General features: G+C 39.3%; 1 pseudogene; it reads left to right on the forward strand.

The window, feature by feature from the left end:
* The first annotated feature begins 12,458 nt into the window (after positions 1 to 12,458).
* On the forward strand, positions 12,459 to 13,043 carry LOC149266311 (serine/threonine-protein kinase CTR1 pseudogene; annotated as a pseudogene).
* The last annotated feature ends 11,379 nt before the right edge of the window (positions 13,044 to 24,422 follow it).

Genomic DNA, 24,422 nt, shown 5'->3' on the forward strand with positions numbered 1-24,422 from the left:
TGATATGCAATTACGACTTTTCGCTAATTGCATATCGGAAACGTCCCCCATTTCTCGAAATGGCCTCTGAATTTGCTAATTTGCAATAGTGCGCGTTATCATGGGCCGACGGTCTGCGCGCTTGACCGACGGTCCTTGTTGCTTCGCGCTGATCACAAATTGCAACTGTTACGAGGATACCTCCGATAAGCTTGATCTTCACAAGATTTGTAAACTTTTGGCATGATTTTTAAAGAGTTCATGAAAACTTAGAGAGTGTTCCATGATCCATTTGGATCATGCCTTCCCACTGAGAAAGCTTTTAGACCACCAAAATTTGGTTTTTAAGCATCAATCAAGTGAGGATATAAATTCCTCGCTTGCCCAATTTCTATCCATCTTGCACTGCTTACTTTTGAACCTTTGAGTCCAATCCTGAGGTACTCAACATCCCCTCTACGCGTAGTTCTCACCTTCTTGTCCAGAATTGTGTCTTCCTATAACTCATTGAGATATTCAGGCAACAGATCATCAATAGAAGGAAACTGACTCTACTCTTCAGGATCTTCAATCAATGAAGGTTAAAATAGTCTCAAGCTTTCTGCATTAACTACTGAATAGATGTGCATGTAAGCTGGCAAATCAAGGCCAAAAGCATTCTCACTGATTTTTTCAAGTATCTTGAAAGGTCCATACCTTATTGGCTTCAGCTTCTTACCTTCACCTTGCATTCTGTCTTTGCTGATATACAACCAGACTTGATCACCAACTTGGAAACTATGCTCAATCTGATGCTTATCATTCCTTGCCTTGTACTTGGCTTGGCTCTTTTCTAGCTGTTCCTGCACTGCCTGGTGAATCTCTTGGATTTGTTCATTAAACTTGGTCGCCTTGTCCACATCACTGTGTCCATCAACCGCTATGTCTTTACCAAAGACAAAATCCAAGGGAGACCTTGGTGTGAAACCAAAATAGGTCTCAAAAGGAGATCTTTGTGTAGAAGAATGTTTAGCCGGTTGTAATCATGTTGCACATAACACAAATGTTCATCCCAAAGCTTGGGATGCTTGCTGCAATAGCCTCTGAGCAACCGGATCACTGTCCGGTTGACCACCTCTGTTTGGCCATCTGTTTGTGGATGAAATCCTATGCTCTTCTTTAGTCTGGTGTCCATCAATTCCCACAGACTCGACCAAAATTTCCCAACAAATCAGGAATCTCGATCAGATACAATGGAAGTGGGTAATCCAAAATGAACCCATACATGCTGAAAGAATAACTTTGTTGTTTATTCAGTTGTAATCTGTTTGTTATAGGGTATTAAAATACACATTTTGTTGAACCTATCCACAATAACATATAAGTAGTCATGACCTTTTCTAGATTTAGGCAGTCCCCCAACAAAGTCCATGGAAACACTTTCCCAAGGATGAGAAGGAACTGGTAGTGGAGTGTACAAGCCTAGTTTTCTATTGCTGGGCTTGCTTTTAGCACACATGGTACACCCTATTACATATCTAGAAACTGTTTCATTCATTTTTTGCCAATAACAAAATCTTTACAGCTGTGCAGTTGTTTTACTTACACCAAAATGACCTGATATTAGAGAAGTGTGTGCTTCTAGAATTATCTTTACTCTTTTCGTTTAAGGAATGCATAACTTTCCCAAATGATATAATATTTGGTCCTTAACATGATAATCCAATTCTTCTACTTGTTTTCCATGACGTAAAGTTGCATATACATCTTTAAAATCTATATCTTGAGCATATTGGTCAATGTAGCTTTCATGCAATACTGAGTTATGATTAAGTATAGTAGATGCAGTTATGATTGGTCTAGACAACATATCTGTAACTTTATTGTGTATTCCCTTTTTATATCTGATGACAATATGAAACTGTTGTAGAAAACCCATCCACCTATAGTGTCTTGATTGCTGCAACTTAGTTTGTGAGTGTAAATATTGAAGTGGTTCATGATCAGTATGTATAATTGTCTCTTTGCCCATTAGATAATGTTTCCACTTTTTCACTCTGTACTAATGCATATAATTATTTATCATATGTGGGTTAATTAACTACTGCAGAATTAAATGTCTCAGAATGATAACATATGGGTTTACCATGCTGCATCAACACTGCTCCCATGGCATAGTCACTAGCATCTATTTCAATATCAAAGGGTCTTTGAAGATCGGGCAATGCTAGTACTGGTGTTGTACTAATCTTTTTTTTCAAGGTGTTGAAAGCGTTCTGTTGTTTGCCTCCCCACTGAAACACCTTGTTCAATCCTGTTAAGCATGTAAGGGAGCTGCAATCAAGGAAAAGTTAGCAATAAAATTTCTCCAATATTGTGATGCCCCTAGGAAGCTTCTAACTTCAGTAGCAGATTTGGGTTTAGGCCAGTTTATAATGAATGCAACCTTAGAGGGATCTATCTTCAATTCACCACCCCCTACTATATGACCCAAATAATTCAAAGATGTTTTTCCAAATTCACATTTTGGTAATTTAACATATATATTTTCTCTTTTCAAAACATCTAGAGTCTGCTTTACATGCTTCAAATGTTCTTCCCATGTCTTACTAAATACAAGAATGTCATATAGGTATACAATGACAAAATCATCAATAAAAGTCCTAAGTACATCATTCATTATTCTCATGAAAGTAGCAGGAGCATAGTTAAGCCAAAAGGCATAACTAACCACTCATCCAGTCCCTGCTTTGTTTTGAAAGCAGTCTTCCATGCATCTTGCTCTGCAGCTCTAACCTGATGATAGCCACTATGCAAGTCCAACTTGGAAAAGTAAACAGTTTCTTTCAACTGATCTAATAGATCATCTGTGAGAGGAAGGGGATAACGATTTTTTATCATTATCTTATTCAGTGCTCGGTAATCAATGCACATTCTCCATGAGCCATATTTCTTTCTCACCAAGACAATTGGAGACCCACATTGTGATGTGCTAGGTCTTATGAACCCTTTCTAGATCAGCGCCTATGCCTGCTTCTTGATTTCTTCATTCTCTAAAGGGGACAACCTGTACATTACGATGTTAGGCAATGGAGCATCTTGCTGCAAATTAATATCATGTACTATTTCCTTTTTGGGTGGCAGACCTTTAGGTTCTTGAAATAGCATATCATATTCTGAAACAACTTCTTCTAAATCAGCTTGTTGTTTAGCATCACAGCCTTCAAATACATTGGTTTTATCATGTTTCTTTTCCTTTACAACCATCAGTAAAAATTGTTTGCATGAATTTACAATTCTTTTCATCTGCCCTGAGTTTATGAGAGTATAATTATTCTTGAGTTTATGAGCGCTTACAATATATTCGATTCTGTATTTAACGAGTTGATACTTATTTTCAACTCTATAGAAAATGGCTTTTCTACCATACAAGTAACGACTTCCTAAAACAATTCCACATATATCCAAGGGAACGATATCTAACTCAACCTCATCCACAAATGTTGACCCAAAAGAAAACCTAAGTTTACATTGTCTAGTCACTTGTAGCTTTGCTTTATCACATACCCAACCCAATGGATATGGCTTCTTGTGAGGTGTGGTTACTAATCCCAACTTCTTTACAATTGCTTCAAAAATTAAGTTTACTTGTGAGCCACTATCAAACAAAGTATCAATCTTTTGATGCTTGGAAATAACTCTAATATGAAAAAGCTCATGTCTTCTTCTCTCATTTTCTTCACTATCAATAGCTTGGGCAAAAATACTAGAAGATTCTTCAGAATTTTTACCTTGTATACTTGTGGCTATGATTGTTGTTTCATCCCCTGAGTCTAACCCCAAATCCTTCTGAATAGTTGCAGCAGACTTCTTCTTTTTGCCACCAAACTTATTGGGTTTTAGCTCCGAATGCAAAATCCAGTAGTGTTCATCATCATGCCCATCCTTCTTGCAGTGAGTGCACGAAGGTTTGGTCTTTTGTACTGCATTTGTCTTCCTCTCTTTCCATTTCTGCTTTTTCTTTTCCTTGTTCTTGCTTGCAATGGGTTTTGATTATCCCCCAATCTCTGGGTTCACATTCTTGCCTCTAGCCTCTGGATGTGTAGCCTGAACAGATACCTCATCTATGCTAGTAGGATTAAACATGAGAATGGTGTGCTTTAAATAGCTGTGTAGACCACCTATATACTTCAGTAGAGTTTAAGGTGAGTCTAAATAAATGCCTAGAATCAAAGCTCTTTTTCTAAATTCTTAGGTGTAGCTTTAAACACTTTGCCCTTTTAATTGACGAAGAGTTTGCCAACTCATCATAGCTTGTTGCATATAAGCTAGTGGATAGAACTGTTTTTTAATGGTAGAAACAAATTCATTCCAGGTAGAAAGAATTTTATCCCACCATACTAGGGCAGTTCCTCCAAGGCATAGGCTAGCCAGTTGAATCTTTCTCCTTTCTGAATCGATGTTCTGCGCTCTGTAGTATACATCAATCTGTCTAATCCAGTTATCTAGCTTTTCTGCATTCAATTCTCGGTCATAAACTGGCAAATCAAACTTCACATCTAATTTAATCAAAGAATGTTTCTTCTTTTTCTTTTCAGGGCTTTCTTTATGTGAAGAAGATGATGATGATGATGAAGGTGATGATGGGGGAGATGGTGGAGAGGGCTTTTCTTATTTTTCTTTGCCTTCTGGGTGGGAAAATAGAAGAGGTTCTTCTACTCCTTTATCTTGTTTGGAGATTGAAGAATCTTCACCTCTACCTTTCTTAAATTCTCTATACATCTCTTCTACCATGGCTCTCATGGTCATGAAACTGTCCATGAACTAGGAGTCTGTTTCCAAGGGAATTTCTTCTGCCATTTTCCTCCTAAGATAGACTCTTCCAATTTCTAGTTTAGCTTCAACCAACTCTCCTTCTCCTAATTTGAGCCTTGTCCTAGTTAGCATTCAACAAAAAAAATCCAACACAAGCTTGTCTAACCTTAGCAACCTAAATCTCTGATACCACTTGATCCCTAATTGATCTAAGACAAACAATAAGGTATTATAGACTCATGTGCAAGGATGTGCCTATGTTATTTTGTGCAACGGATCGATAAGATTGCAAAATACATAGGCAATGAAGCAATAAAAAAAAACATAACAGGCAACACATATAAACACAACAAGTTTAATAAGGAGCTCACCCAATACTCCTGGGCTACGTCTCCTGGTCCAGCCTTCAGTGGTGGCCTCTCTATTAGGTTTTCAAAGCAGATTTTTTACAACAGTGAGCTCAATTTGAGTCTCACTCACTAGGTATAAATCAGTAAGACTGTACTTGGATTCCCTAAGTCTCTGGAGTACACAGACTCTCCTCACCGACTCTCAGTCTCTGTTGATTATAATAATATGAGCCCAATCTGAGACTCAATACATGACGGGCATATACAGAGGAGTTCACTTGAACCTCTCAAGTCTTCTCTAGAGTACACAAACTCTCTGACTCTCTCTGTCTCTGTGCCAACTCTGGCTCGATGTTGCCTTTGTTTCTGCCAGTCAGCTCGGCTTCTTTTCTCTCCTTTCAGCTTACTGCCTACAACTTACTACTCTTTCTGTTAGTTTGTGGCTTTAAAGCCATTAGCTTTCTGACTGTTCTTTTTCGCTTCCCAGCTTTCTGGTTCCCCTGCCTCTGTCCATTTGAATCCCTCTGTCTTGCATAATCAGTCATTGCATAATGCCTCATAGGGAGGTGGCCACCTATTTCATAATGGATGAGTGTTAGTTCTCTTGGACATATTTGAAACATCCGTTTTTTTTGTTACTCCAAGAATGTCCACGAAATACGACTTTACGCCAACGCATTGTCCTTCTCGGACTTCAAATCCTATACAATTCTGCCTGTTAACCTCATCAAATCTGGTTATCCATCGGATCGCGTCTATGTTGTCAATATGGAGCCTCCAAATCCTACAGTCATCATCCATATCGGGTGGATAAATAACATGATGTTTACCCATCCGATGTGAGCGGTTTTCTCTCTCTTCTGCCAGATGCTTGGCAACCATTGTATGGCATCGGGTGAGGCTCAGTTGAAACCGCTTACTGCTCGAAGCCCTTCCGATATCCTGTCGGTTTTTGTGGGGTCCTACTTCTGACAGAATCGGAACGATATCTATTGCATTTTATGATATTTTGGGTCCGGGTGCTTGTAGCCTTTCCTTCTTTGAGGGGTGATTTTGGAAACGTCCCCCGCTTCTCGAAATGCCCTCTAAATTTGCTAATTTGCGATAGCGCGCATTACCATGGGTCGATATTCTGTGCACTTGACCGACAGTCCTCGTTGCTCTGCGCTGATCACAAATTGCAACTGTTACGAGGATACCTCCGATAAGCTTGATCTTCACAAGATTTGTAACCTTTGGCATGATTTTTAAAGAGTTCATGAAAACTTAGAGAGTGTTCTAAGATCCATTTGGATCACCCAGGATGACAACAAGATCTTCGCCCTCATCCCCTTGTGTTTCTAGCCACCAAAAATAACATAAAATACCCATATGATGGCACAACCAACACCTTGAAATCACAAAACATAAATGCCCAAGTTGGCAACATACACATTTATACAACATACATTGAAATGCCCTCAGGTACATAATTAACCTAGCAGACCTATGAACTCGCTAAGTAAGACACCATAATAGACCATAAAAAAAAAAAATTTGCCCCACAATAGACAAACATAAATACCTACACCATGACAAGACATAACAACATCAATATCCAGGGCCTTCAAAAGAGGCGTACACCTACGACAAGACAAGCCAAAATTAAACCACTAGAAGTCAAACAAATAAGCCTAGAATATTAGGCCAAAGACTAAAGCAAAAAATTGCACACTAAAAATCCATCTTACTTGATCATTGATTATTTTCGGAGGAGGAGATTGTTGTTGAGACCCTTGCACTAGAACCCAGAGGGTCTATTAAATATCCATTGTTTGATTCACAAGCAATATGGCATTCTACGTGCGCAAAGAAGGAATCAATTCTATCTAGGCAGAATTTTTGGTTCTTGAGCATCCTTTTAATGTCTTCCAAAAATATGAAGACATTGTATCTCTCTACTTGCTTGCCTTTCAAGATCATATTCAAGAGGGTATTCATTTGAAAATGAAAATCCATTGAGTTCAATCATTTCTTCTTCCTGCCCTGATGTGACTAGGGTCAGGAACCCATGCTAACATATCCTCCATGATCTCTGTGTCTGAATGAGATTGTCTTTTAATCCCTGCTTGAGTCTCCAACTTTTAAATATCTTTCTTAGTCTCTGGTGGAACTGCATTGAAATAGGTGGAACCCAAGTCATGAGAAAAGAGTCTTGCTCCTCACTAAACCTAAGGAGAATTTCCACCTCCCCCTCATATGCATCTCATTCTTTACCTTAGCAGTATGGAAAAATCCCCAGGAGCACACCTCAGAAAACGTCCATGAATTCCTCTCCCCACAAAGAAGCAAGAAAACAAACCAGACCCATCAATGACAGGACCAATATGCCACCTTAACAAGTCATCTATGTAGCTTAGAAAATAAATGCCAGACTCAACATAGACTCTATCAAGAGGGATAGAAGGCTCTACAACCTCTACATAAGACTCAAATCCCAAAACCATTAAACACAGAGAGAGACCCACATATACCCACAAGCACCAATCATTAATTCGGTGAACACAACCCCTAAAAGGAAACCATCAAAGCCTTTCCAAATTATTGCAACCCTAGCATGCTAGCTTTCTACCTGCTCAATCCATACAATAGACTACTTCCCAGATTTGGAAAAACGTCGGTGACCCAAAACCAAGGACTAGATGCAAAGAAATAAAACACTCCCACTTTGAACCACAACCTAAAGTTGGAATTTTAGATTCTTTGACATGCTTATGGAACTTGTGTTGTCACAAACAATAGGAATGGGCTCATAAAACACTTGTACATCCTACAAGCTCTGCTTCATCCATAATATTTGAATGCAACAAGAATTTGTTGCAATGTACTCTGCCTCAACTATAGATAAGGAAATGGAAGTTTGCTTCTTGCTCAATTATGAAACTAGACATTCTCCAAGAAAGAAAGCACCACCAATTTTACTCTTTCGATCATTTACATCACCTGCCTAATAAAAAACAACATAAAAAGTTAATGTAAATTTTTTACCTATGGGGTGCCAAATTCCATAATCCATTATTGCTCTGAGATATCAAAGAATCCTCTTGGCTGCTAGTAGATGGCTTTGTCTGGGAGTTGCTTGGAATCTTCCAACAATAGCAACAACATGCATAATATTTGGTATTGAAGTGGTCAAATACAATAGGCTACCAATGATGGATCTGTATAAAGTTTGGTCCACTACTGGAGATTCATCCATCTTGCTAATTTTGCAACCTGTCACCATTGGAGTGCTCACTAAAGAACATTCTTCCATGCACAATTTCTTTACCACTTATTTGAGATATTTTCTTTGAGAAATAAAAATTCTTTTAGGGGTCTATACAATCTATAATCCAAGAAAATACAATAGCTCTCCAAGCATGGACATCTCAAACTAAACCTTCATATCAGCTAAAAATTCACTAGTCAACAAATCTGAATCACTGATAAAGATAATGTCATCAACATATATGACCACCAAGCTAATGTTTCCATCCTTTGCTTTGACATATAAGTTGATGTTAGTTGCACCTCTTTTGAATCCACACTTGACAGGTATTTGTCTAGCATGGATTACCAAGCTCTAGGGACTTGCTTGAGACCATAAAAGGCCTTCTTGAGTCTGCAAACATATTCTAGTTCGTCTATCAACTGAAAACCTTCTATCTACTCGATGTAAACTTCCTCCTATAGTTCTCCATTGAGAAAGGAAGATTTGACATCCATTTGATATATTTTGAATTTCTTAAAGCAAGAAAATGCCAAAAAAATTCTTAATGTTTATAATCTAGTAAAAAGTGCAAAAGTTTCATCAAAGTACAGTCCATCTATTTGGGCATAGCCTTTGCATACCAATCTAGCTTTGTTTCTTACCACTTCTCTATGATCATTCAATTCATTCCTGAAAACCCACTTTGTGCCAATGACATTCTTATTAGCAGGCCTTGGAACAAGTTACCAAGTCTAATTTTTTTGTATTTGGTCCAATTCTTCATGCATTGATTTTGACAAATATTGATCTTGACTAGCTTGTACAACATCCTTTGGTTCCTCCATGGAAAACAAGGCAACATGTTCTTATGCAAGGGGATTAAGAAACTTCCTTCTTGTCTGCACACAAGAATTTGATTCTCCAACATTCTAATCGGATGGGTGGTGTTTCTCTACATACCTTGATGGATCTTTGGATTAAGGATTGGAGGACTCTTTATCGTATTCTTCTGCAGGTGGCTCAACACACTCCTCACAAATGTTGACTAGTTCATTAACATTGTTTTTCACTGGTGGTTTCTATTCAACATATCCATCCACCTATACATTTATACAATCAAAAATCCTCTTGGAGTTCTTGTCATAACATCTGTATCCTTTGTTGTTGTATGAATATCCTAGAAAAATTGCCTTCATCTTCTCTTGCATCGAACTTTCTCAACTTCTCATCATTTTGCTTGATATAACATTTGCTGCCAAAAACTCTAAAGTGCTTAAATGTTGTAGGTCTGCCATGCCACAACTCATAGGGAGTTTTGTCACTATTTGGTCTAAAAAAGGATTTATTGAGGATAACCACTACTATATTGATAACTTCTTCCCAAAACCTCTGTTGAACCTTCCTTTCATTCATCATGGCTCTTGTTAATTGCTACACCGATTTGATTGCTCTTTTTGCTATGCCATTTTGCTAGGGAGTCTCTGAGATTGTAAAGTTCCTTTTGATGTCATTCTTCTAACAATATTCATTAAATTATTTTGAATTGAACTCACCTCCATTGTCATACCTTATACTTTTTATTTTGTAATTAGTTTCATTCTCAACCATAGATTTGAATTCTTCAAACCAAAGATTCATATTTTTCTCTGAGGAAGGAAACGCACATCATCCTGCTAAAATCATGAATTATTAGCATAAAATCTAATTTAACTGTGGGTGACTTCGTTCTGGATGGCCCGCACAGATCCATGTGCACTAGCTACAATGGCTTTGATGATGAGTTCTCCTTTTCCTTGAATGGAACACGAGCTTGTTTGCCCAATTGGCAGGATTTACAAATAGTATTCTTTGGTTTTGAAAGCTTAGGTAAACCCTTAACAATGTTTTTCTTACTCAGCTTGACTATCCAATCAAAGTTCAAATGTCCAAGTCTTTTATGCCACAACCATATTTCATCAATATTTGATAGGAAACACCTCTTTTTCTTCTCTTTCAGCACAAAGACATTATTATGTGTTCTCATAACTTCAACAACTGTCTCATCAGTGCTTGTAGACTTGCTTTGAAAAAAAATTTCTTTTGATATCACATCACCGCATTGATCACACATTTTAGATACATTAAGCAAGTTATGCTTTAACCTATCAACATATACAAAATTCTTAGCTTTATCTTTTCCATTCGATATACTGACCACTCCTTTTGCAACAATTTTGCCTGGAGAATTATTGCCAAAAGTCACATTACCTTTGTCAACTGGTTTCCATGTCAAAATCTTGCTTCTATCTCCTGACATGTGCTTGGAACTGTTAGACTCCGTCTCATGTCAGAGATTGATTCTTCTTCAAAACCCTGTTTTGAAGAAGAAATCATTAATGTGTTGTTTAAATTTGTGTAATTTATTCTCTAACTCTTCAAAAGGCAGCAGCGACTTCAAATTCCTATCCCTGCACCAGCACAATTCAGAATATTCACTTTTCAAAATATATCAATGGAGTCCTACAGTACTTGCCTCAATCCTCACAAGCAGATTAAGAAAGATTTTGTCAGCAACTTGAATGGTACATCAATTCTTGAAATTGCTACCCTTTTCCTACTCTGGTGGATTTTGTAATGGAGATACTTTCTCGATTAGTAAATAAGCAGATATGGAGATTGCCAAAATTGTGGGTTGGATTTCTCAAGTGTGCATACCAAACAAAGCCACATTCATTTCATGTGTTATTACAGTTACCTGCAGCACAACTTGAAAATGCTATTAACAAGACTCCTGCATTAAGAGTACCTTTGGTTGCTCATGTCAGCCAACCAAACATTCGTTCTTCTTTGCCTAGGTCAACATTAGTGGTTTTGGGTCTTGTTCAGGATGCTCAACCCGCAAAACTCAGCTCCCCAAATTCCCCCATTGACTGATGTGGGGTATTCTGGCCAAATAGTGACTGAGACGCAAGCGTCAGAATCTGCAGTTCTTAGTTGAGCAAATGCTCTCGAGCATTTTATTGTGACATTTGTGGGAGTTCAAGGGCAACAGCTGAAAAGGGCTTTGGTTCTTTCTGGTACATGGTTGCAGTCTTCAAATTGGTGTTGCTTGCCTTATGAAGCCTGTCTAAATATTCTTCAAAGGGTTTCAAGGGGATATCCTTTGATGTCTTCCATTGTACATATTTTGATCTTAAAATTCAAATAAACAAAGTGCCAAAGTGTATTTGAGTTTCTGACTAGCACCTGAAAAGGGCTCTTGCTAAGATCTGAGATATCAATTATATCTTGTAGAGCTTGTTATGTAGATCTGAAGTTATCATTCACCAGGATTGGTCATATTGCAGGATGATGGCATCCTTTTAACTTAGGAAATTGTTCTATGCCCAGGCTTATTGTCTAGAAGCAATGTACCAAAATGTAACACCGGCTGAGATGCTTTTGTATGATGGCAGAGGAATTTGTGATTGCAAAGTGCCTTCTGGAACATGTTGACCAGCTTTTTATTAATTCATTAAACGGGCAGTTGGGAGCTGACAGATGACAGATGCATGTACAATAACAAGTTTACGATGAAGAACGTGGTCTGGATATTGAGATCAAGATGTCTTTGGCAATAAAGATAGATACATAAAGGGAAATTTACAAAATATTTCTGTTGGTCATTTTGGGGTGCTCAAGAACTTGAGATGAGGGCATTCATCATGGAATGATGAACATCATGTGAACATATCAAAACAATGGCGCTTGCCAGATGGGTCCTCGCCTATCACCAAGGCAGATGCCCAAAATGAACCTCAAATTGTAAGTTGGTGAAACAGATTCCTTTCCCATAAAAAATAGCAGTAGGAATTCGGGCCTGTTCAAAGACGGTAATAGATGCGGAGGTTGCTATCAGGGCTGTTGGGTATTTATGAAGTTTGGTGCAGTCTTCATCACAAATTAGCTCATTATATGTTTAAGAAGGGGCCACTACTTCCTTTACTGGTTCGTTGTCATTATTGAATACAAAGATGGAGATGGCGGTGTTGGAGTAGTCAATTTAAAAGAGGGCAAACTCTGATACATGGCAAGGAATGCAACACACAAGGGGCGCAAAGAGTGACTCAAGGGAATGTAGTCGAATGCCATCACTGGAATCACTGAAATCTGTTAATGCAAGTGATTCTTCGTTGGAAGTCATTTTGATAGATAAGCGGGGGGACTCTTATCTAAGAGAACTTCAAAACAAGGCTTTAAGTCTTGTTTATGGTTGTGCTAATAAAAAAGAGGTTGTTGAACAACTCGGGAACCTTGTTTGCAACCTGATGGGGGATGCAGCTTCCACTAAGCATGGAGACCTAATGATGCGTTGGGATGCCAGCAGTAAGATGCTGAGAGACTGTTTAACTTCCATTGTTTTTTCAATAGGAAGTCTTTCTGTGGGCCTCTGCAGGCATCGAGCTTTGTTGTTCAAAGTATTAGCAGATACCATTGACTTGCCCTGTCGTATTGCTCGGGGCTGTAGGTATTGCGGGGAGGATGATGGTTCATCCTGTATTGTGCAGTGTGGTGATGATAGGGAATACGTTGTTGATTTAATTGGAAGACCAGGGGTTATGTCTAAGCCAGATACAATGTTCTTTACACCGAAAGCTAACGTCAAAGCTGGATTTCAACTGTCCTGCATCAAATGGTTCACCAGAAAGCAGTTCATTGAGATTAAATGAAGGTGGGTTATATATTGACTGTGAGGCTTCTTGCGCAAACTCTTGGACGATCATTACGGAGGTAGGCACAGAATTCACTCCTCAACTATATGATCGTTCCGTTGTCTCCGTGCACAAGGATTGGACTGTTACAAAACAGGGAGAAAGGTGCGCCCAGGATATTGTTGAAACCTCTGATAGCAATCAATTGGCTTTTATACTGGACTTGATATAATTTCTTTGACATTTTGGTGGGCAGTATTCCTGATTTTAACGTGGCCAGTTTTCACGATCTCTGTCAAATTCTTTGGTCGACATTTGCTTAGGTCACTCGTGGTTACATTATTCCACTTATTTTTCCTATTGCGTTTTCGCTCTACGTTGGTGGACTCTGTTTCCAGTTTATTATTGAAAAGATGGGAATGCTTGGTGTTGTCCCAGAACCCTATGGATATTTTGTTTCAGATATTATTGTCGCCTGTGTGATTGGAATTATTGTTGGTTTGTGTGTTGATCTATTGATGCCCATTGTGGGGAGTTGGTTATCAAATCTTGTAGCATTACAGTTGCTTGTACAGCTGAGTGTTGTGGCAATGGCATTATCTTCTCTGTTTTTCCCATATAGTGTTGCTGCTCCAAGAGGCGGATCATGTCTGATAAAAGAGGCATTCAAACCATCACGATGTTTCAGTGATTTACTAATGATGCAGTGATTTTCTCCTATCTAAATGCGCTTCAAGGATCAGCTTTATTGGAAAAAATTGGTTTCAAGCAACGGGAAGAGCGAACAGTCATAGATTAAATGCCTATATTAAAACTAAGATATCCATCATAGCAGGAAAACAGGAACCGATAAGCTATTTTTGACTGCAGTTGCAAAGTGGCAGGGAACAAGATTCGATTGCCTACATTTGTCTTCAGCAATGGAAATTGACACCTGTAATGTCACTAATGCCACCGCTTCATCAGTTTTCAACAGTTCGAGTAGAAGAAGGAGCGTATTTTTATTTTCAGGAAGCGCTGACTGTTTTTTTTTTTTAGTTTATTTTATTAATGATAAAAACAAATGCCGGGTCTTGGGGTCGATTTGTTTTCCCCCAGCTATGTTTATTTCATATAAAAAAAAGATAAAATTTATGTAAAAAAAGGGGAGAGAGAGGGGAGAGTTTCTGAGGGCTGAGTGCTGGAACAGAGCTTTCAATGTACAGTTTTCTGCAGGGATTTTTAATGAAAATTTCACAGCTCTAACTTCTGAGATTCATGTGGTATGTTAATTTAGCATAAGTTTTCCCTTTGTCTCATATGTAAACTGTTATGTTTCATTCACCTCATGATCATATCTAATTGAGCAAATGAAGTGTTTAGGTAGGAATTCATAGTATTGTATGCTCCTCCTATAAATTTGCTCATATTCAATGTTTTCTTCTGTTTAAGGAGGATTCAAAGTATTATTTGCCCTCCTTAGCTCCTCACCAGTCTTGCCATCCCATTTAAAAATCTAGATTTGATGCTAAATTCCTTGCCTACCTTGCCTCAGTCGTCAACCTGTGTTGTTCATTATATTTCTCTGTTTGAAGCTGTGATTTTGCCCATGCAGCCCAGAAAAACCCCGTCATTAAAAACCCAAAAAACTTTAAATCAACCTTCCTAATCAGTTTACTAGCCTAATATTAGTGTTACTTTTGTGGGTCATCTCGCCATTGAAGATTTTACCGAGACAGACCAGAGAGAGCCTTCTCATACCCCGTAGGTCTAGCTACGAGGTGAAATGGTTTGATGTTGCCTTGAAGGTTTACCTTCCTCAGCCTAGGGTGAAATCTCAAGCGCTAACATAGTGGCGACCATACTGGGGAGAACAAACTTGTTTGTGGGTTGATGTGTTTGTTTCATAAGTCTTAGACGGAGCCTGAAGTTACGCCAGGAGCCTTCGAAAACGCTCTTGTTTTACATCAGCGTTAGTAGATAAACGCTGCTTCAGTCAATCTCCGTGAGCTTGTGAATACGACCACTTCGATTGCATTTTACCCCAGTACATGTATCAAATTCAGATCTGATGCTGATGGTGGACAGCAGTCAGACACTTATGCAGGCTGAACCATTCACCTGGCGACTCCAACTTGATCCAGACATTCCAGTGCCTGTTGATATGTTCATGCAATGGTAGGGTATGTGGCAAACCCTGCACTGTGTGAAGCTCTAAACGAATTTAGAGAATGCTTAGTGGATGTTGAAATTAATCAAGAAGTTTTAAGTTTTTTCCTTCAATGTTTGAAATCTCCGAATTATCATCCTAGCGTCTGTGAGTTACTTGTTGAAAGAATCGAGAAGGAGATTCAATGGTTAGATGAGCAGATTCAGTCTTATGATTTCCAAGACCCTAAAAAGTTCTTGGAAATCCTTCTTCCTTCACAACAAGCAATAACAGACTTGCCTATAGAGGTATACATTGACAATGTGCAGCTGGAAGCATGTGTTGCAGAGTTGGGGCAGCCAACAGAGTCCGGTGTCCGTGATCCTATTACAGTATACATGGACACATTTTTCAGTTTGATTGACAGATCAGGCTGTCTTTTCCGTGACCAAGCTCAGTACTCACATGAAGGGCTGCCAGCAACTGCATCTGTGACTTCGTGGCAGCATTCTCAAACGGCTTCATTTCCAGGTTTACTTGAATGGTTAATATGGCATTTTAGCATTACCTGATCTATTATTTGTACAGCAGATTAGAGTAGGTTTTGTAAATAAATAAGCAGCCATAAGGGCAGCATCTTGTTTTAGTTGGCTTGAAGATTGTTAAGTTGTTTTTCAGTCATTTCAGTCTTGAGATCAAATCAGTTTGAGTTCAGTTTCAGTTGTGTTGATGATGACTCCATTGCCCAATGGATGGAGGCACTGTCTGCTCTCCCAAAGTTCTGCGGTTCTTGGCACCTCCAGGAAGCTGCAGCTGCCATCCCAAATGGAGCCGATGTTAGACTCCGTCTCATGTCAGAGATTGATTCTTCTTCAAAACCCTGTTTTGAAGAAGAAATCATTAATGTGTTGTTTAAATTTGTGTAATTTATTCTCTAGCTCTTCAAAAGGCAGCAGCGACTTCAAATTCCTATCCCTGCACAAGCACAATTCAGAATATTCACTTTTCAAAATATATCAATGGAGTCCTACAGTACTTGCCTCAATCCTCACAAGCAGATTAAGAAAGATTTTGTCAGCAACTTGAATGGTACATCAATTCTTGAAATTGCTACCCTTTTCCTGCTCTGGTGGATTTTGTAATGGAGATACTTTCTCGATTAGTAAATAAGCAGATATGGAGATTGCCAAAATTGTGGGTTGGATTTCTCAAGTGTGCATACCAAACAAAGCCACATTCATTTCATGTGTTATTACAGTTACCTGCAGCACAACTTGAAAATGCTATTAACAAGACTCCTGCATTAAGAGTACCTTTGGTTGCTCATGTCAGCCAACCAAACATTCGTTCTTCTTTGCCTAGGTCAACATTAGTGGTTTTGGGTCTTGTTCAGGATGCTCAACCCGCAAAACTCAGCTCCCCAAATTCCCCCATTGACTGATGTGGGGTATTCTGGCCAAATAGTGACTGAGACGCAAGCGTCAGAATCTACAGTTCTTAGTTGAGCAAATGCTCTCGAGCATTTTATTGTGACATTTGTGGGAGTTCAAGGGCAACAGTTGAAAAGGGCTTTGGTTCTTTCTGGTACATGGTTGCAGTCTTCAAATTGGTGTTGCTTTCCTTATGAAGCCTGTCTAAATATTCTTCAAAGGGTGTCAAGGGGATATCCTTTGATGGCTTCCATTGTACATATTTTGATCTTAAAATTCAAATAAACAAAGTGCCAAAGTGTATTTGAGTTTCTGACTAGCACCTGAAAAGGGCTCTTGCTAAGATCTGAGATATCAATTATATCTTGTAGAGCTTGTTCTGTAGATTTGAAGTTATCATTCACCAGGACTGGTCATATTGCAGGATGATGGCAGCCTTTTAACTTAGGAAATTGTTCTATGCCCGGGCTTATTGTCTAGAAGCAATGTACCAAAATGTAACACCGGCTGAGATGCTTTTGTATGATGGCAGAGGAATTTGTGATTGCAAAGTGCCTTCTGGAACATGTTGACCAGCTTTTTATTAATTCATTAAACGGGCAGTTGGGAGCTGACAGATGACAGATGCATGTACAATAACAGGTTTACGATGAAGAACGTGGTCTGGATATTGAGATCAAGATGTCTTTGGCAATAAAGATAGATACATAAAGGGAAATTTACAAAATATTTCTGTTGGTCATTTTGGGGTGCTCAAGAACTTGAGATGAGGGCATTCATCATGGAATGATGAACATCATGTGAACATATCAAAACAATGGCGCTTGCCAGATGGGTCCTCGCCTATCACCAAAGCAGATGCCCAAAATGAACCTCAAATTGTAAGTTGGTGAAACAGATTCCTTTCCCATCAAAAATAGCAGTAGGAAGTCGGGCCTGTTCAAAGACGGTAATAGATGCGGAGGTTGCTATCAGGGCTGTTGGGTATTTATGAAGTTTGGTGTAGTCTTCATCACAAATTAGCTCATTATATGTTTAAGAAGGGGCCACTACTTCCTTTACTGGTTCGTTGTCATTATTGAATACAAAGATGGAGATGGCGGTGTTGGAGTAGTCAATTTAAAAGAGGGCAAACTCTGATACATGGCAAGGAATGCAACACACAAGGGGCGCAAAGAGTGACTCAAGGGAATGTAGTCGAATGCCATCACTGGAATCACTGAAATCTGTTAATGCAAGTGATTCTTCGTTGGAAGTCATTTTGATAGATAAGCGGGGGTACTCTTATCTAAGAGAACTTCAAAACAAGGCTTTAAGTCTTGTTTATGGTTGTGCTAATAAAAAAGAGGTTGTTGAACAACTCGGGAACCTTGTTTGCAACCTGATGGGGGATGCAGCTTCCACTGAGCATGGAGACCTAATGATGCGTTGGGATGCCAGCAGTAAGATGTTGAGAGACTGTTTAACTTCCATTGTTTTTTCAATAGGAAGTCTTTCTGTGGGCCTCTGCAGGCATCGGGCTTTGTTGTTCAAAGTATTAGCAGATACCATTGACTTGCCCTGTCGTATTGCTCGGGGCTGTAGGTATTGCGGGGAGGATGATGGTTCATCCTGTATTGTGCAGTGTGGTGATGACAGGGAATACGTTGTTGATTTAATTGGAAGACCAGGGGTTATGTCTAAGCCAGATACAATGTTCTTTACACCGAAAGCTAACGTCAAAGCTGGATTTCAACTGTCCTGCATCAAATGGTTCACCAGAAAGAAGTTCATTGAGATTAAACGAAGGTGGGTTATATATTGACTGTGAGGCTTCTTGCGCAAACTCTTGGACGATCATTACGGAGGCAGGCACAGAATTCACTCCTCAACTATATGATCGTTCCGTTGTCTCCGTGCACAAGGATTGGACTGTTACAAAACAGGGAGAAAGGTGCGCCCAGGATATTGCTGAAACCTCTGATAGCAATCAATTGGCTTTTATACTGGACTTGATATAGTTTCTTTGACATTTTGGTGGGCAGTATTCCTGATTTTAACGTGGCCAGTTTTCACGATCTCTGTCAAATTCTTTGGTCGACATTTGCTTAGGTCACTCGTGGTTACATTATTCCACTTATTTTGCCTATTGCGTTTTCGCTCTACGTTGGTGGACTCTGTTTCCAGTTTATTATTGAAAAGATGGGAATGCTTGGTGTTGTCCCAGAACCCTATGGATATTTTGTTTCAGATATTATTGTCGCCTGTGTGACTGGAATTATTGTTGGTTTGTGTGTTGGTCTATTGATGCCCATTGTGGGGAGTTGGTTATCAAATCTTGTAGCATTACAGTTGCTTGTACAGCTGAGTGTTGTGGCAATGGCATTATCTTCTCCGTTTTTCCCATATAGTGTTGCTGCTCCAAGAGGCGGATCATGTCTGATAAAAGAGGCATTCAAACCATCACGATGTTTCAGTGATTTACTAATGATGCAGTGATTTTCTCCTATCTAAATGCGCTTCAAGGATCAGCTTTATTGGAAAAAATTGGTTTCAAGCAACGGGAAGAGCGAACAGTCATAGATTAAATGCCTATATTAAAACTAAGATATCCATCATAGCAGGAAAACAGGAACCGATAAGCTATTTTTGACTGCAGTTGCAAAGTGGCAGGGAACAAGATTCGATTGCCTACATTTGTCTTCAGCAATGGAAATTGACACCTGTAATGTCACTAATGCCACCGCTTCATCAGTTTTCAACAGTTCGAGTAGAAGAAGGAGCGTATTTTTATTTTCAGGAAACGCTGACTGTTTTTTTTTTTTAGTTTATTTTATTAATGATAAAAACAAATGCCGGGTCTTGGGGTCGATTTGTTTTCCCCCAGCTGTGTTTATTTCATATAAAAAAAAGATAAAATTTATGTAAAAAAAGGGGAGAGAGAGGGGAGAGTTTCTGAGGGCTGAGTGCTGGAACAGAGCTTTCAATGTACAGTTTTCTGCAGGGATTTTTAATGAAAATTTCACAGCTCTAACTTCTGAGATTCATGTGGTATGTTAATTTAGCATAAGTTTTCCCTTTGTCTCATATGTAAACTGTTATGTTTCATTCACCTCATGATCATATCTAATTGAGCAAATGAAGTGTTTAGGTAGGAATTCATAGTATTGTATGCTCCTCCTATAAATTTGCTCATATTCAATGTTTTCTTCTGTTTAAGGAGGATTCAAAGTATTATTTTCCCTCCTTAGCTCCTCACCAGTCTTGCCATCCCATTTAAAAATCTAGATTTGATGCTAAATTCCTTGCCTACCTTGCCTCAGTCGTCAACCTGTGTTGTTCATTATATTTCTCTGTTTGAAGCTGTGATTTTGCCCATGCAGCCCAGAAAAACCCCGTCATTAAAAACCCAAAAAACTTTAAATCAACCTTCCTAATCAGTTTACTAGCCTAATATTAGTGTTACTTTTGTGGGTCATCTCGCCATTGAAGATTTTACCAAGACAGACCAGAGAGAGCCTTCTCATACCCCGTAGGGCTAGCTACGAGGTGAAATGGTTTGATGTTGCCTTGAAGATTTACCTTCCTCGGCCTAGGGTGAAATCTCAAGCGCTAACATAGTGGCGACCATACTGGGGATAACAAACTTGTTTGTGGGTTGATGTGTTTGTTTCATAAGTCTTAGACGGAGCCTGAAGTTACGCCAGGAGCCTTCGAAAATGCTCTTGTTTTACATCAGCGTTAGTAGATAAACGCTGCTTCAGTCAATCTCCGTGAGCTTGTGAATACGACCACTTCGATTGCATTTTACCCCAGTACATGTATCAAATTCAGATCTAATGCTGATGGTGGACAGCAGTCAGACACTTATGCAGGCTGAACCATTCACCTGGCGACTCCAACTTGATCCAGACATTCCAGTGCCTGTTGATATGTTCATGCAATGGTAGGGTATGTGGCAAACCCTGCACTGTGTGAAGCTCTAAACGAATTTAGAGAATGCTTAGTGGATGTTGAAATTAATGAAGAAGTTTTAAGTTTTTTCCTTCAATGTTTGAAATCTCCGAATTATCATCCTAGCGTCTGTGAGTTACTTGTTGAAAGAATCGAGAAGCAGATTCAATGGTTAGATGAGCAGATTCAGTCTTATGATTTCCAAGACCCTAAAAAGTTCTTGGAAATCCTTCTTCCTTCACAACAAGCAATAACAGACTTGCCTATAGAGGTATACATTGACAATGTGCAGCTGGAAGCATGTGTTGCAGAGTTGGGGCAGCCAACAGAGTCCGGTGTCCGTGATCCTATTACGGTATACATGGACACATTTTTCAGTTTGATTGACAGATCAGGCTGTCTTTTCCATGACCAAGATCAGTACTCACATGAAGGACTGCCAGCAACTGCATCTGTGATTTCGTGGCAGCATTCTCAAACGACTTCATTTCCAGGTTTACTTGAATGGTTAATATGGCATTTTAGCATTACCTGATCTATTATTTGTACAGCAGATTAGAGTAGGTTTTGTAAATAAATAAGCAGCCATAAGGGCAGCATCTTGTTTTAGTTCGCTTGAAGATTGTTAAGTTGTTTTTCAGTCATTTCAGTCTTGAGATCAAATCAGTTTGAGTTCAGTTTCAGTTGTGTTGATGATGACTCCATTGCCCAATGGATGGAGGCACTGTCTGCTCTCCCAAAGTTCTGCGGTTCTTGGCACCTCCAGGAAGCTGCAGCTGCCATCCCAAATGGAGCCGATGTTAGACTCTGTCTCATGTCAGAGATTGATTATTCTTCAAAACCCTGTTTTGAAGAAGAAATCATTAATGTGTTGTTTAAATTTGTGTAATTTATTCTCTAGCTCTTCAAAAGGCAGCAGGGACTTCAAATTCCTATCCCTGCACCAGCACAATTCAGAATATTCACTTTTCAAAATATATCAATGGAGTCCTACAGTACTTGCCTCAATCCTCACAAGCAGATTAAGAAAGATTTTGTCAGCAACTTGAATGGTACATCAATTCTTGAAATTGCTACCCTTTTCCTGCTCTGGTGGATTTTGTAATGGAGATACTTTCTCGATTAGTAAATAAGCAGATATGGAGATTGCCAAAATTGTGGGTTGGATTTCTCAAGTGTGCATACCAAACAAAGCCACATTCATTTCATGTGTTATTACAGTTACCTGCAGCACAACTTGAAAATGCTATTAACAAGACTCCTGCATTAAGAGTACCTTTGGTTGCTCATGTCAGCCAACCAAACATTCGTTCTTCTTTGCCTAGGTCAACATTAGTGGTTTTGGGTCTTGTTCAGGATGCTCAACCCGCAAAACTCAGCTCCCCAAATTCCCCCATTGACTGATGTGGGGTATTCTGGCCAAATAGTGACTGAGACGCAAGCGTCAGAATCTGCAGTTCTTAGTTGAGCAAATGCTCTCGAGCATTTTATTGTGACATTTGTGGGAGTTCAAGGGCAACAGCTGAAAAGGGCTTTGGTTCTTTCTGGTACATGGTTGCAGTCTTCAAATTGGTGCTGCTTGCCTTATGAAGCCTGTCTAAATATTCTTCAAAGGGTGTCAAGGGGATATCCTTTGATGGCTTCCATTGTACATATTTTGATCTTAAAATTCAGATAAACAAAGTGCCAAAGTGTATTTGAGTTTCTGACTAGCACCTGAAAAGGGCTCTTGCTAAGATCTGAGATATCAATTATATCTTGTAGAGCTTGTTCTGTAGATCTGAAGTTATATTCACCAGGACTGGTCATATTGCAGGATGATGGCAGCCTTTTAACTTAGGAAATTGTTCTATGCCCGGGCTTATTGTCTAGAAGCAATGTACCAAAATGTAACACCGGCTGAGATGCTTTTGTATGATGGCAGAGGAATTTGTGATTGCAAAGTGCCTTCTGGAACATGTTGACCAGATTTTTATTAATTCATTAAACGGGCAGTTGGGAGCTGACAGATGACAGATGCATGTACAATAACAGGTTTACGATGAAGAACGTGGTCTGGATATTGAGATCAAGATGTCTTTGGCAATAAAGATAGATACATAAAGGGAAATTTACAAAATATTTCTGTTGGTCATTTTGGGGTGCTCAAGAACTTGAGATGAGGGCATTCATCATGGAATGATGAACATCATGTGAACATATCAAAACAATGGCGCTTGCCAGATGGGTCCTCGCCTATCACCAAAGCAGATGCCCAAAATGAACCTCAAATTGTAAGTTGGTGAAACAGATTCCTTTCCCATCAAAAATAGCAGTAGGAAGTCGGGCCTGTTCAAAGACGGTAATAGATGCGGAGGTTGCTATCAGGGCTGTTGGGTATTTATGAAGTTTGGTGCAGTCTTCATCACAAATTAGCTCATTATATGTTTAAGAAGGGGCCACTACTTCCTTTACTGGTTCGTTGTCATTATTGAATACAAAGATGGAGATGGCGGTGTTGGAGTAGTCAATTTAAAAGAGGGCAAACTCTGATACATGGCAAGGAATGCAACACACAAGGGGCGCAAAGAGTGACTCAAGGGAATGTAGTCGAATGCCATCACTGGAATCACTGAAATCTGTTAATGCAAGTGATTCTTCGTTGGAAGTCATTTTGATAGATAAGCGGGGGGACTCTTATCTAAGAGAACTTCAAAACAAGGCTTTAAGTCTTGTTTATGGTTGTGCTAATAAAAAAGAGGTTGTTGAACAACTCGGGAACCTTGTTTGCAACCTGATGGGGGATGCAGCTTCCACTGAGCATGGAGACCTAATGATGCGTTGGGATGCCAGCAGTAAGATGCTGAGAGACTGTTTAACTTCCATTGTTTTTTCAATAGGAAGTCTTTCTGTGGGCCTCTGCAGGCATCGGGCTTTGTTGTTCAAAGTATTAGCAGATACCATTGACTTGCCCTGTCGTATTGCTCGGGGCTGTAGGTATTGCGGGGAGGATGATGGTTCATCCTATATTGTGCAGTGTGGTGATGACAGGGAATACGTTGTTGATTTAATTGGAAGACCAGGGGTTATGTCTAAGCCAGATACAATGTTCTTTACACCGAAAGCTAACGTCAAAGCTGGATTTCAACTGTCCTGCATCAAATGGTTCACCAGAAAGCAGTTCATTGAGATTAAACGAAGGTGGGTTATATATTGACTGTGAGGCTTCTTGCGCAAACTCTTGGACGATCATTACGGAGGCAGGCACAGAATTCACTCCTCAACTATATGATCGTTCCATTGTCTCCGTGCACAAGGATTGGACTGTTACAAAACAGGGAGAAAGGTGCGCCCAGGATATTGCTGAAACCTCTGATAGCAATCAATTGGCTTTTATACTGGACTTGATATAATTTCTTTGACATTTTGGTGGGCAGTATTCTTGATTTTAACGTGGCCAGTTTTCACGATCTCTGTCAAATTCTTTGGTCGACATTTGCTTAGGTCACTCGTGGTTACATTATTCCACTTATTTTGCCTATTGCATTTTCGCTCTACGTTGGTGGACTCTGTTTCCAGTTTATTATTGAAAAGATGGGAATGCTTGGTGTTGTCCCAAAACCCTATGGATATTTTGTTTCAGATATTATTGTCGCCTGTGTGACTGGAATTATTGTTGGTTTGTGTGTTGGTCTATTGATGCCCATTGTGGGGAGTTGGTTATCAAATCTTGTAGCATTACAGTTGCTTGTACAACTGAGTGTTGTGGCAATGGCATTATCTTCTCCGTTTTTCCCATATAGTGTTGCTGCTCCAAGAGGCGGATCATGTCTGATAAAAGAGGCATTCAAACCATCACGATGTTTCAGTGATTTACTAATGATGCAGTGATTTTCTCCTATCTAAATGCGCTTCAAGGATCAGCTT

This window comes from Pinus tabuliformis, chromosome 6, assembly GCF_031772625.1.
Source record: "Pinus tabuliformis cultivar Carrire ecotype Pingquan chromosome 6, CPIR1, whole genome shotgun sequence".
Lineage (NCBI taxonomy): Eukaryota > Viridiplantae > Streptophyta > Pinopsida > Pinales > Pinaceae > Pinus > Pinus tabuliformis.